This window comes from Amblyomma mixtum, chromosome 2, assembly GCF_055824585.1.
Source record: "Amblyomma mixtum isolate Tamu chromosome 2, ASM5582458v1, whole genome shotgun sequence".
In the NCBI taxonomy this organism is placed as follows: domain Eukaryota; kingdom Metazoa; phylum Arthropoda; class Arachnida; order Ixodida; family Ixodidae; genus Amblyomma; species Amblyomma mixtum.
Genome location: NC_143013.1, coordinates 18,627,198 through 18,640,623, shown reverse-complemented (window position 1 = coordinate 18,640,623; position 13,426 = coordinate 18,627,198). Strand labels below are relative to the sequence as shown.

At 43.4% G+C, this 13,426-nt stretch overlaps 1 protein-coding gene across 1 annotated transcript in view; it reads right to left on the bottom strand.

Annotated features, from left to right (window-relative positions):
* Positions 1-13,426, bottom strand: part of LOC149358578 (uncharacterized) — a 95,219-nt gene that overhangs the window by 48,982 nt on the left and 32,811 nt on the right. The gene's annotated exons all lie outside the window — the stretch shown is intronic.

Here is a 13,426-nt window from a genome sequence, read left to right as displayed (position 1 = left end):
GCAGTTCAGACTCAGTTAGTACGTACTGTTAAATGGATATAGCCGTCCGCATATATTTACAACCAATTCAAGACTGGCCTGCGTGACAAGATAATACATTCTTATTTCGCCTTCCACATCCAAGGTGGCAAGGGTCGTTCCTGATATAGTTGCACTTGCTTCCTGCACACAATATAATTTATACCGAGGTATTGGTGCCGTAAATGGCTTCTTCAGGCTTAAATAACGCAGAGAAGGGACAGGAGTTGAACTGCGGTTGTGTGCCTGCTATCACGCTTAGCAACAAGCGCTAGATTGAAAGGCCGACTACAGATGTCAGTTACATTGTTAACATTGATATTTTGTTGCAACAAGTAAAATGTCAGACACAGGAGTTGAAAACAAGGTCAGATTTTGCTGTAAATTTTTACGAGCAAAAATTCTCACAGTTTAAATCTGCATCCTTCACCTTGTACCCTCTTCTCCACCGGCCTTCGCAAACGAAAACGGGTAACGTATCCTCCAGGCTCCCACGATATAAACTGATTCAACCGTGTGCTTATTTGGCCCATGAAAAAAGATTGCTACCTTCTGAGTTAAATCTCGCTGGAATAGGTGTATCATTGAAATCATTTGGGTTAAAAAAGAACAAAGGTTCTATGGAACAAGCTTTAACATTTATGAATAAAGATATATCACTGCTGTTCCACATTGAGACTTGAGAAAAAGAGATGAAGCTAGCTGCTGCCAACCAACTAAACATTTTTGTTTGCAACTTGGCTTTTTAGGTATAGTATATGTCATACTTAGGTGGACCACGAGAAATGGTTAAACCGGCACTCAAAGAGGAAAAACGTAGGTTTCGCCTCTAAGCAGGAACGTGACTTCAGGCTACTTCTCCCGTGCTCTCTGGGCCTGCGCCGGCTTCTTGGTGTTCTCCGCATTAAGAATCGGTTTAACCATTCCTCGTGTTCTCTCTAAATAAAGCACAAACTGTACACAGAGGCCCACTCTGCAGTTCCTGCCGCGTAAGTAACTGTATTAAGACTCACAATACTACTTTTTTTGTGCTGCGGTTTAAGATTCGTTGCACCTTTATTTGACCCTCAAGCCTGGACCAGTGTCCCTATGGCAGTTCTTATTCGTCGGCGCAGGTGAGCAGCCATTCAGGCTGCATACTTTAGTACTAGAAGAAAGTTAGTGGAACGTTTCGGTATGAAGAGACAGGTCTGATGGCAGCATTCCTGCCTGCGTCAAACTCCTTAGTTTTCTCCGTGTGGAAACCAGATACACTCAGATGGGACGCGGGCGCTGTCAGCCTCACTTAAGCAGTAGTTGCAGCTTCCGGTTAAAAATAAAAATAACAAACTGGAGACACAACGCTGATATCAAAGTTCCGAAAGTGTCGTGTAGACAACGCTAACCAGACAAGGCTTGTAAACCGGAATGGCTGACTAAATGAGAAGTGACACAACCGGTTGGTAATAGTGGCTCTCATAAGCCTGCGCTAAGTGAGGAATGATTAAACGTCATGCAAACTGGAACACGAGCCCCGACTTGAATGTAATACTTGCTTTCATGGTTTCGTTCGTAACAATAAGAAAGAAAGATTGCATTTGCCCACTTTAATAACCATAGTTTATTTCCGAACGTCAGACCCAAAACAGTTACGCCACTCTGTTTTTTTGAAATGGGAAATCTGTAACCTACAAGGAGCGACGTGCTAATGGCAGTTAGGCTCCCTGAAAAGCCCTTGTCTGGATATGCAGAACGTCTGCACGCAGCATAAACAAACATTAATCTAAATCCTTACGCCTCTGCATATTATAAGCATTGGTTGTAAGCAAGCAGTTAGGCCACCACCGTTTGGAAGTAACGCAGGCATTTTTGCAAACCGTAGTCATTTTTTTGCGACTTCCTTGACGTAGTTTTCACACATGTCACGAAGTTGCAGCGTCGGTACTTTACATTGGAACCCCTCGGCGAGCGTCATATTGCGTGCTTCTGCGTAGCTCTCATGGGCACTGCCCAACGATGCATGTATGTACGGGCAACTACCTTTTAGCGCCTAGTGTGCAGCCAATCAATCAATCAATCAATCAATCAATCAATCAATCAATCAATCAATCAATCAATCAATCAATCAATCAGTAAGTCAGTCAATTAACCAATCAACGATCAAAAATTTATTCAGCACAAGTGTTTAAACACAGTTGACTAAGGTATGTATTAAGCAACTTAGCGCCAAAAATAAAATTAAATAACGATTTGAATTAATTATTTCTTTTGATCGGGCAGTTTCAAGTAATATGCTCACCGTTTACAATATCAGTCCTCATCTGCCTGCCACTACCAGGCTTAGTTGCAACTTTCGGTGTGAATATCCCTAGTAAGTTGCTTGTAATCACATAACAGTGCACATCTCGGGCTACATACTACTGCGTGATATTTGTGCTTTGACAATGCACGGCGCGTACAATAGGGGTTCCACGTGAGAATGACTGTCTTCCTTACAGACGCTCTCCGCACGTACGATCACCACGATCTAGAGATCGCAGGCGAGCAGCCACCACTCGCTATGTGCGCGAGGTTTTCGACATCGGCAATAAAATTTACGATTACGCGGCACCCGACACCATGCAGTATAAGAGAAGATCCTGGTCGGGTAATACGTGCGCCATAAAAGGAAGCGAGCTCTAGCGCAACCTCCACGATCTGCCTCTTCCCGTAGTTAGCTGTCGCCATCGCTTGTTGTGTTCCTTGGTTCGTGCACCTTTTACATTTGCCTTGACATTCAATGCCTTGTAAAAGAAAAAAATCCCAGCACGAACCAGCATGAAAGCAAAACCTGCTGCTACTATGGCTTAAGTGAAGCCTCCCTTGCGGGATACTGCCTGTTGTGTTCTTCGCAACCCACGGATAGGGGGGTAACTTCACACGTGTGTCGTAGTCAGGCTACACCGAGAGGCCGCTTATCGGTTTTACCTACAGAGGAGCAGCACTGTTTTCACTGTGGAGTAAAAAACAAACGCTTCCCGAGGCGTAGTATAAAGAGGATAGAGAGCAGTGGCGGCATTCCTGTTTGAACCTGTTGGTTTAGTGCCGGGACTGCAAACCGGGTTTACAGCTCAGCAGGGACTGCCTTTTTTATTGAAAGAAGGCAGAACCTGCACGGGCTCACATACAAGGTGTGCCATTTTCTTTGCTTGTGTGCGTATGCCTATGCTGAAGGGATATAAAGGTTATCACGATCAGTTTGGTGGCTATCGATCCGCACAAGTTCTTCCTGTCTTTCTCCTCTATTTTCACCACCCTCGCTTTCTTCCCGAAACAAGCCAATGAACTGCATACAGTATAATCCCCCCTGCTACCGGTGGACCATTTTCTTTTTTGTGGATCGGGTGAAAAAAAAAAGTTTATGTTCTATATACGCACCTTTCCAGAGGGGTAACTATCAATCACTTCTTTGAGCGGTTGTAGAACAGTCCCGCGTTTCTTGTCGCATGACCGCGTATGTTATCTGTAGAAATTGCTTATATAAGAGCCGAAGTGCGAACTCTATAATGAACAAAAAATCGTACTTCACGTAGTCACCACAGTCTCGCGCACCTTGAAATGAACTGCATACAGACTAGAAGCAATGCGGCATCGGTCTTGCCCTCGGAGGCCTTCGATACAGTTTTACAAAATCATTCAATGAACAACAAAAAGTCAAGTAATAAACTCTAAAACTTTAAAGAAGGAGCAGTGAGATGCAAAACTGCCCTCCACTCTTTCCCTTCCCTTTTTTGTTTGCCTGCGAATTCTCTATGGATAAGGAACCAAGTACCAACCTGTAAGTCGGTGCACTGTAACCTACCTGTTAAGCTATTTGGCGTCTGGGTTTAAGACATATTCAGCTTCGATGAAAAATTGCATCAATTAGATCTGAAAGATATTCGCTCTCACACCTGAAGCCTCGTTCAAAGGTGTACAGGTCATGTGGTTTGCTTATATGCCTTGTGGCGAGGTACTTGTGGATACCCTTCGAACTCTAAACGTGCGTAAAACGAGAACAACCTTCGTCATAGCCTTTCAAATCTTTTTGGCCTTCAGGGGTGCCTCAGGAATGCACTGTACGTTTCAAAAGCAAATCACAGGGTTTGAAGGCTTTTGACCGAGGCTTTAACTGCATACAATGTGCATGCCCTGCGAATGTGCAGTCGTTGGTCTTTCTGCGGCTTCTTCACGTATCGTATAACATTTCTCCAGCCACACACCCTAAGGCTGTGGCACGTACAGATATAGAACTGAAAAAATGAAGAAACAATACGAAGCAGCCATGGTAGCTGCGCGAAACACACACACACACACACGACAGGGTACGGGACGAGCGCAATCCCGTACCCTGTGCGTGTGCGGGTGTGTGCGTGTGCGCGCGTGCGTGTGTGTGCGTGTGCGCGCGTGCGTGTGTGTGTATGTGTGCGTGCATGCGTGCGTGTGTGCGTGTGTGCGCGTGTGTGTGTGTTTCGCGCAACTACCATGTCTGAAGTATTGAACCAACAAGCCCGACAACATGTTCTACTTAGTAATACGAAGCAGTTATGCTTTATTGCTTTTTTTTGGTACCTTTCTTGCGTTTTGGATTCGTTTATTCAACTTGATGGTCTTCACTGCTTCTCGAACGCTTTACTCAACTGTGTTAGTCACCTGTAGTGTTGAACCAGTGCAGTTAGTTTTTTTCATTTTTTTTTATTTTATATCTTGCCTTTTTTTTCGCAGACTAATTTTGTTCTTCCTGCGAACAACCATGGGGCGCCACTGCGGACCTTATAGCAGTCATGCCCAGTTCGGCCGCAGACGATACTCTTACGCGAAAGTACGTAAGTAGAAGACAGCTTCGGAATTGTGACACGTGGTGCAGCGTATATTAATTTCGAAGTCATATTATATTTTTACGTTTAGTTTCCTTTCCGATACATAAGATGCACGGCGGATGGCGCAACTCGGTAGCTTACACAGCTACAGCGCGTCCGAGACAATGGATAGCATAAAAGGAATCAAGTATTACAAGGCATCAATATATCAGGTAGTTTCTCCCCGAAAGGGCTTTTGCGTTTTTAGTCCTTGTCGTGTATGGCTTTATATCAGCGCAAATCATAACCATCGGATCGCGAAGATTAAAAGTCTGTACATTCAACTGTACATTCAACTATACATTCAACAATAGTCAAAATTCTAATATGGAATGACAAACCCATCTAATCCTCTCTGCGCAGTAGAATTGCTGTAGCGTTTACTTCGTGCTTGACATCGTGAAGAAGGGACAACCTATCAGACTGACCGAGAAGTACCCACGGTACGTAAGGTAGGCCATTTCAAGAGGTCATACAGAACTGCGCAAAATATAGCGTGCGAAAAATAAAGAAACAAACACTTCTATTTCTACTTTTAGTTTAAGCAGGAAGTACATTTCTTACCCAAGAGGTCGCTGAACAGCTTACAAAGGTCCAGATTCCCAATGGCTTAGGAAGATGGAGCTTAGGCCTCCACAGCACTGGCGTGCCTCTTGCCAGAGAGAGCAGAATGAATGAGGGAAGTCGAAGCCCTGGGATGAAGACGGAGAGAACTGGCGATGAAGGCCTCGGAGAAAGAATAGCGACTACAAGGAAGCAAAACCCAGAAGTGGTTTCGATGATCGTCCGCTTTTGCTTGGCTCTGCCAGACAGGGCTCTGTTGTGTACGACCCTTTTAGCAGACGAAATCCCTCGCGACGTGGGCCGCGTTGATGAAACGGAACTAAACAAGAAAACGCTTCCTTGAACGCCGGCGGCCTGACTGTGTGCCTCTGTCCTCGGTTAGATGAGGAGAACGGAGGTTCCTATAGAAAACAAAAAAAAAGGTAAGAATCAAGGCACCGGCGGACGGAGCTGACGGGATCAGTTGTGTGGACACCATTATGAGCAGACAGCACAGCACTAATGGCGTTTACGTGATGAAAGACGTCTGGGCTGCGTTCGCGCCTGTATTTATTTATTTATTTATTTATTTATTTATTTATTTATTTATTTATTTATTTATTTATTTATTTATTTATTTATTTATTTATTTATTTATTTATTTATTTATTTATTTATTTATTTATTTATTTATTTATTTATTTATTTATTTATTTATTTATTTATTTATTTATTTATTTATTTATTTATTTATTTATTTATTTATTTATTTATTTATTTATTTATTTATTTATTTATTTATTTATTAAAACTGCCCAAGCATACGTTAAGGAGTAAGTACATTGAAACCAAATGCATGGCTCAGATTAAACTAAAACCTCCTAGCCTTTTAGTTACGAATGTTACGAAGAAGACGACGCTGGCAGTGGCGCGGGACGGAGCGCCCGCGCTAGGCCAGCGGCCATTAAATCATCTCTTATCCATCGTTCACCACGCCTCATTCTTCGGCTGGCCGCCACGTTACATTTGGTGTGAGGGGCTGGGGTCATTTCATCGCCATCCTGGTCCCGGAGCTTCGGTGTCCTGCGCCTGCCGTTGACGTCGGCCGTGAGTGCCTGGTCCGCGAAGCCCGGCCTTGCCCGAGCCCGCCCGAGGGCCACTCGAACTTAACGCAAAAAATCTGTGGCGTTGGGAGTATGCAAAAATATTTCGTGTATGCAATCTCAATAAAATTTATGTTCGAGCTTTGAACGTTATCACAAAATGAATAACATTCGTGCTCTTATTTAAAATAACCGTCAGCGACATTTCTTTTTCCCCACTGTCGCGTCAGGTTAAACGGGGAGTACGAACCCTCATATGACCGCGTAACAGAGAAGCGTCTGATACGAAAATGCTGATAACGTTCCGCATTGAGGCATCCTCTTTTTAAACAAATATTAATTCGGTCTTAATGCTTCTGGTAAATTTTTACAGGTTTTTAAAATAAGGGCAACTTTATTCACGTTTTGCGTAACAAAAGCGTCCCCCGATATCAAGTGCACAAACAACCGCTGAAGTAAAGATTGAGGTCCTTAACTGCTAGACGGAGATGCACGTTTTGCCAGCAAAGAAAATATTTAAACACAATTATTTTACCCTCTCTGCTTTTTTAGGACAGATGTGTCCTCCAAATAACTCTATTCCTTTCCCACGAGGAAGCAGAAGAAATTTAGTGGTTGTGAGATGCAGACAGTCGAGGAAAGATACATTATATCAGCCGATTACTGTCATGGCCTCTTGGCAAATACGCAGCCAGCAATCAGTTCCAGATTATTTTTGTTTAGTGACGTAAAAGTAGCTTGTTTACCGAACTCTACAGTCAGATATTATCATCTACAGTCAGATATTAACAAGATTAATGACTGGTGCATGCAATGGCAAATGAAAATTAACACATCAAAAACAAAAGCAATCACATTTACCACATCCTCTAGCCCTTTACCATGCCATTACACCCTCAACAATGTGCCCATAGAATCAGTACCCACCATCAAGTACTTAGGGGTTCACTTAGCATCCGACCTATCGTGGAACCGTCACATAGATGCAATTATTAACAAGGCATCGAAAACACTTGGCTTCCTCCGACGAAACCTTCGTCTAGCAAACTCAAACACAAAGCTCTTGGCGTACAATTCCTTAGTGCGCTCGAAAGTGGAATACGCCTCCTTGATATGGAATCCAAATCAAACATACTTGGTAGCGAAACTAGAGTCCTTACAAAATAAAGCCGCCCGGTTTATATCCCAGAACTATTGGCGAGCTACGAGTGTAAGAGAAATAAAAAATGACATGCACTTGCCTTTGCTCGAAAGACGGAGATTGTTTTCACTTCTATCCTTTTTTCACAAGATATATCATAGTCATTCTTCCTTTGCTACGTGCCATATCACACCAGCCCGTCACATTTTTCCACGATTTGATCACGAAATGAAAGTAGAACCAATCTTTGCCCGAACCAATCTCTTTTTTCACTCGCCTCTCCTCCTCGCCATCCGTCAGTGGAATCAGCTCCCTCGCACCGTTGCATCTCTCAAAGATCACGACACATTTGAAGTCATTCTGACACGCTACCTCGAGTTGTAGTGTTGACCCTTCCATATTCTGTATGTATTGTGAAAAACCGCACTAAGATGAACATGTATGTTTACAATGGATTATGTGTATTTCGTGATGGTGTACGCAGCTGCTACCTTTGTAGTCATTGCAGTTTTTATACTGTTTCATTTTTTTCACTATTATTTCCCCCCCCCCCCCCCCTATGTAATGCCCACACGGGCCCTTAGGGTATTTGCATAAATAAATAAATAAATAAACTGGCGTGATCCACACACTGGCTAATGATTTGTTCTCAGAAAAACAGAATTTTGTTCTCAGAGTATAATCCGCACTTCAAAACGAATGTCCATGAGGGAAACGCAATAGAAATAGTAGCGACCATCCTGAGCAGCAGTCCTGTTCGATGTATTATTCAAGAAGTAATCGTTCCAGGATGCACTAAAAAAAAAAAATTTTGAAGGCACTGTTCGGGATACATTATTACGTCTAAAGTCGTTTCGAGGAAACAAAGCAAGAAAAGAAAGGCCGAATATTTATGAATGCGCAAACGCTCAAAGCGGTATCATATCTGTGTCCCCAGATAGCACAAACAAGTCAGGAAGGGCCCTCGGTCGCAATGTGCTCGCTATAACCTATGAATAACCTCAAAAGAAAACATTAAAGAAAAAGTAGAGCAAAGGAAAGCTTTTCACAAGGACCTACATTAAAAAGGCTATTTGTATGGCTTGATGAATTACGTACAAGGTAGAAATATTCTTCACGTAATAATTAGTAGACACTCTATCACACCGCCTGAAGTACATCCTTTTGGCTCGCTATAAGTATCTCTCCATGTTTTGATCTTACATCAGCGGAACGTCGAAGCATCCGTTTTCTACAGTGGCCAACAGATCATGATTATAAAATAGGCCCTATAAACTTTTCCTAAAATTATACGAGCTCAATTTTCTGCTGCACAGCCACAATTCATCGCTGCCAGCACCACTTCATTGCCCTTTACTCCGGTAGCGTCTCTGTCGGCAACTTGTGTGGGGAAAAAAAAAAGGAGCCCTTTGGTAGTGGTGCTACATTGAGCAAATAATTTTAAGCAACCCTGCATCCCATTTCTTGGCGGAGAGTGTTAAGAAAGACGCAATCTCAAATGTTGTCCTTGAATGCAGCCTTCGTTCACTATAATATCCCGTACATGGGCTTACAGTTCGAACACAACCAATGTTTTGTAGCCCTCAGGCAGGGCAGCTGCGGGCAACTTAAGTTAGGAACCTTCTTTTAAAGTAAAGCAGCACGAAAGAAAAGATCTTACTAAGATGCGTCATTTCTTGGGGCGCGAAACCTATTTGCGCGTCACTGGAAAGTAATCAGAACCCTATTTCGCCCAGAAAAAAATAGTCCTCTACACTCGCCTCGTTTGTAACACGTCGGATTTTTGCGTTTTGACTTGACGAAATGACGCCTTTTGAACCAATTTATCACCCGTGATAGGGAAAAAAAATAGAAAATTAATCGCATCTAAAGCTGCCAGAGAGCGAAATGACTTTTAACAACATCGATCAATCGTTCAGAATCCAAAGATGCCAAAAATGCAACACTTCAACCTCCAATGTGTGGTGTATGCTTTCGGCTGCTCTTGATCCTCACTTTCTGTGCGAAAACATTTTTACCTCGCGCTTTCAAGCCTGCCTTTCTCGGTCTTGCTATCGCAGCATCACAGTTGAAACGCAGCAGCGCAGTCCGCATTGATGGCATTAAGAAATATTCCAACAAAAAAGAAGTCCACCTGAAATTGTTACGTAGGAGAAGCTTTCCTCGTTGGTCATAAAAACAGAAGAGCCTTTGCGACTTAAGTTCTTTTTCGGACTGAAGCAATTTTCCTCATCGTACGCAAGTTATGGCATATTCTTCCACTTCTTTCTTAGAGGCTCTGTGCATGAGTGAATGTGTTCGTGTTTATGCCTTATTCTTTTTTTTTTCGGGGAAATAGTTTTAGTCTCGTGTCCTTTAAAGGGGGTTGTGCGGAAGGGCACAACGATGCTAGGTGCATTAAATTCGTCCTTCGACCTCACATACCTCTTAGTAGAGCCCCTATATTTACCACATCCCGTGCCTTCGCATTTCGGACGCGCTTGGGAGTTAACCCTAAGAATTCGATTTCTTTCTCTGCTTTTTCGCTCTGGCAAATTACACATGCTTCAACCATCTGCTCAACAATTTATTCTATTCCAGCGAAAGTAACGAAGCGTATTGTGCGCAGTAAAACTGCATGCATAGTGAACTATTGGGAGGCAGCGAAATTCACCTTTCTCGAAGTAGTTTTACGTCCGTTGAAGACAAGACAGCTCGGCTGCATCCACTGATGGAGCATCTTTGTCTTCCAACTACATTGTTCCAAGAACCATCAATGTATGCGCTGTCTTCGTTGTAACCAATGCGAGCAGACCAGCAAGAGGGCGCAGTACTACACAGTTCGGGAACCTTTCTCCCCATCCTGCTAGGATTATCTTTGAGGAGGTAATGCAAATAGCTCGTGGATCTCGGGCGTGCGCCCTAACTTACGCAAGCACACAGACCAGAATCAAGATTCTCCGTGGTAAATATTAGACTATCCCTTCCTTTTATCTTTTTTTCTTTTTCGTATACTCGATGTTCTTCGCATGCTCGATGAAAGTTGCTTCATCGCATCTATTACGCGAGATACGCAAAATGAGTAAGTGATTGATCTCGGCTGGGTGCTCCTTTGCATCGACAGAGGCTTTTTCTTGTTGCCAAAGGACATGTGTAGCCTTTAGTTCGACAACAATGGCCACAAAAAAAGTTCATAAGTGTGTTTCCTCAATGCACGACTTGCCGTATAAGGCATTCCATATTGAGCATTTTTGTGATGTTCTTCGTGGATTCAATGCTGCGCGTCAATGCAGACCTCTTCTCTTGTTTTTTATACATTTTGTCTGCCTTCTGTTTTTTAAAGTAGCAGGGTCATGCCTATTCTGACCGCATTTGACAGTCTATTTCTTATATTTAGTATATTTAGTAGACCAGTATCGCCAAAGTCACAATATTCCAGCAGGCAGGTAATAATAGAGCTTTTGGCTTCCATTACGGAGCACGTGGTCCAGGGACTTATACTCTCGTCTGTACTGGACTGCCTTCTCCAGCATCATTACAAGATGCAAGGTGAATCATTACGAGATGCAAAACTCCTACGCACATTCCTACTAATTTGCACCCTGGAAATGGACAAACAATTTTCTATTAAACTGTAGCCAAATTGACGATTCATTTCAACGTTGTCATAAGAAAATACTGCGCACCGGTGCAGGGAGAACTTTTTAAATATGCGCAGTGACAAACACGCAACAAAAGTTTGTCAAAGTCGGAGGATAAGGTAGAGCTGAGGATTTGTTTGGCGCACGTCACGTAGCAAAAGCGTACTTCTCTGTCATAATTAGTTCTTCGAAGGCCTGAGTGAGATATAGATTAGAAAAAGCTTCTTTACGGCCCATTCACTCTCATCTATCTTAGTTCGTGCCACCTTAGGGGCCACAATAAGCACGCGTATAACGGGACGTGACCCGCAGCGTTTCTATTCAGCTGTTCCCCTTTATTGCCCGAGTGAGGGACCTAATCACCGCAACGTCCTTCGACGAGTCTGTCGTGAACCGAAGAGAACACGTTTCTGCTTGTACGAGGCTTCCCCCCTCCCGACTTAGCGAACTTGAGCTGCCTTTTGTCGTGGAACAGAACGCGGCGGCTTAACGGCCTTCCTCGACGCCACAGAAAACAACGCAAGTAAATGGGTAGCGCCGCCGACGTGACAACAGCTCTACACTTGTACTGCCATCCTTTAATTGATATAGGTTTTCAGGCAGAAGGAAAGGATTGCATGTAATGGTACGGGAAGAGAGGAAACGTCTAATTAATGCGGCCACCGAGGAAAACGAAGTTGCCCTGCCTTTCAGGATGACGACTATGTTCGCTCTGCTGATAGCCAGTTCATTAAAGCCCCCACGAGCAGTCGACGTGGTTTGGCCTCGGAGAAGCGGATGTGGCTGAAGACGGTTTTGCGAACTTAGCTGCATAGGATATTCTATCTAGCGAGAATTGTGTCGCCTTTGTCGCAGAATAATACCGCAGCATGCTATCCAGGTTGAAGCTGAATTACGGGAAAGTGGGTAGATAAATGAGTGCTCTAAAGAAAGTGCCATTTGCGGTCATGTGATCTAGGTGGGCTTGTGACTCGGTGCTTTCTAGGAAGGTGCATTTGATGCTACTTCTTTTGCCAGACTGATATTTAAAATTCTTAAAACTATTGTTATCGCTTTAATAATTCATTCAACTGAAGCGTTTCTTTTGTTTTAATCATGACATAAGAACTTCTCAGCCTGATGCCGCCTAATACTACCGAAACCTCGCCAAGAAACCTCATATTACTGCGATGGCATTAAAAGAATCGTCGAGGGAAAAAACTGGCGTCAGGCGACGTTCACAACAAATTTCACTATTTGGTCGATGGGGTACGTGCGACGTCACACGTCATCATCTGAAAAAAAAAAAAGGCTGCAAAACAACTTAACAGGTAGAAACAAAAGGCTGGAAAACATAAAAGTCGGGAAAATTTGGTTAGAACCCGAAATGGGCGGGGAAATATCGTCGAAACTACAGGCTATGGTGCATGAAAAGTTTCTAATGTCATCTACCGCGTTCTCAACCTGTAATAAATATTAGTGTCACGTTTTCTTCCCTGGAAAGGTACTTTCTCTGCGGAGCAACCGCTTATGAGGGTAGTATTAAAGCATTCACCCTGCCCCACCGAGAATGCGTCGACGCTACCCCACACTCCTACCTGCAAGACTGCTGGTGCAGCAGAAGTATTTCCTTTATTACTATTACATAATAACATAAGTTCGCCACCTGATGCCAGGTAGCTACCCCACGCTCCTACCTGCAAGACTGCTGGTGCAACAGAAGTATTTCGTTTATTACTATTACATAATAACATAAGTTCGCCACCTGATGCCAGGTAGCGCTATCAAAAGACCATCAAACCCTATTATGCAGCCCGAAAAGGCAGTTTTCTAGCATTGCTACGCGAAGTGCGGCGAAGACCACGTTGTACAAAATGCGCTACCGCGACGCCTTCGATGGGCTGAGAAAAGAATTGGAAAGCGTATCTAAGCGAGTTCTGTCCACGCATTAATGCGTCGAATTGAGCGTAACAGTAATGGTAACCCTGCAAAACACTTCTGATTCCGCGCCCGATTCATGTATCCGAGGAATAACATCATTTTTCGCGAGATACTTCCAATATCCTACTAACTGTCCCGTTTGTAAAGATATAAGGTACTATATTCCTTTTCTTTGTGATACTTTTCTTCGCGGCTTTTCTTGTTCAAGGGAGAAAGAGCAATCCT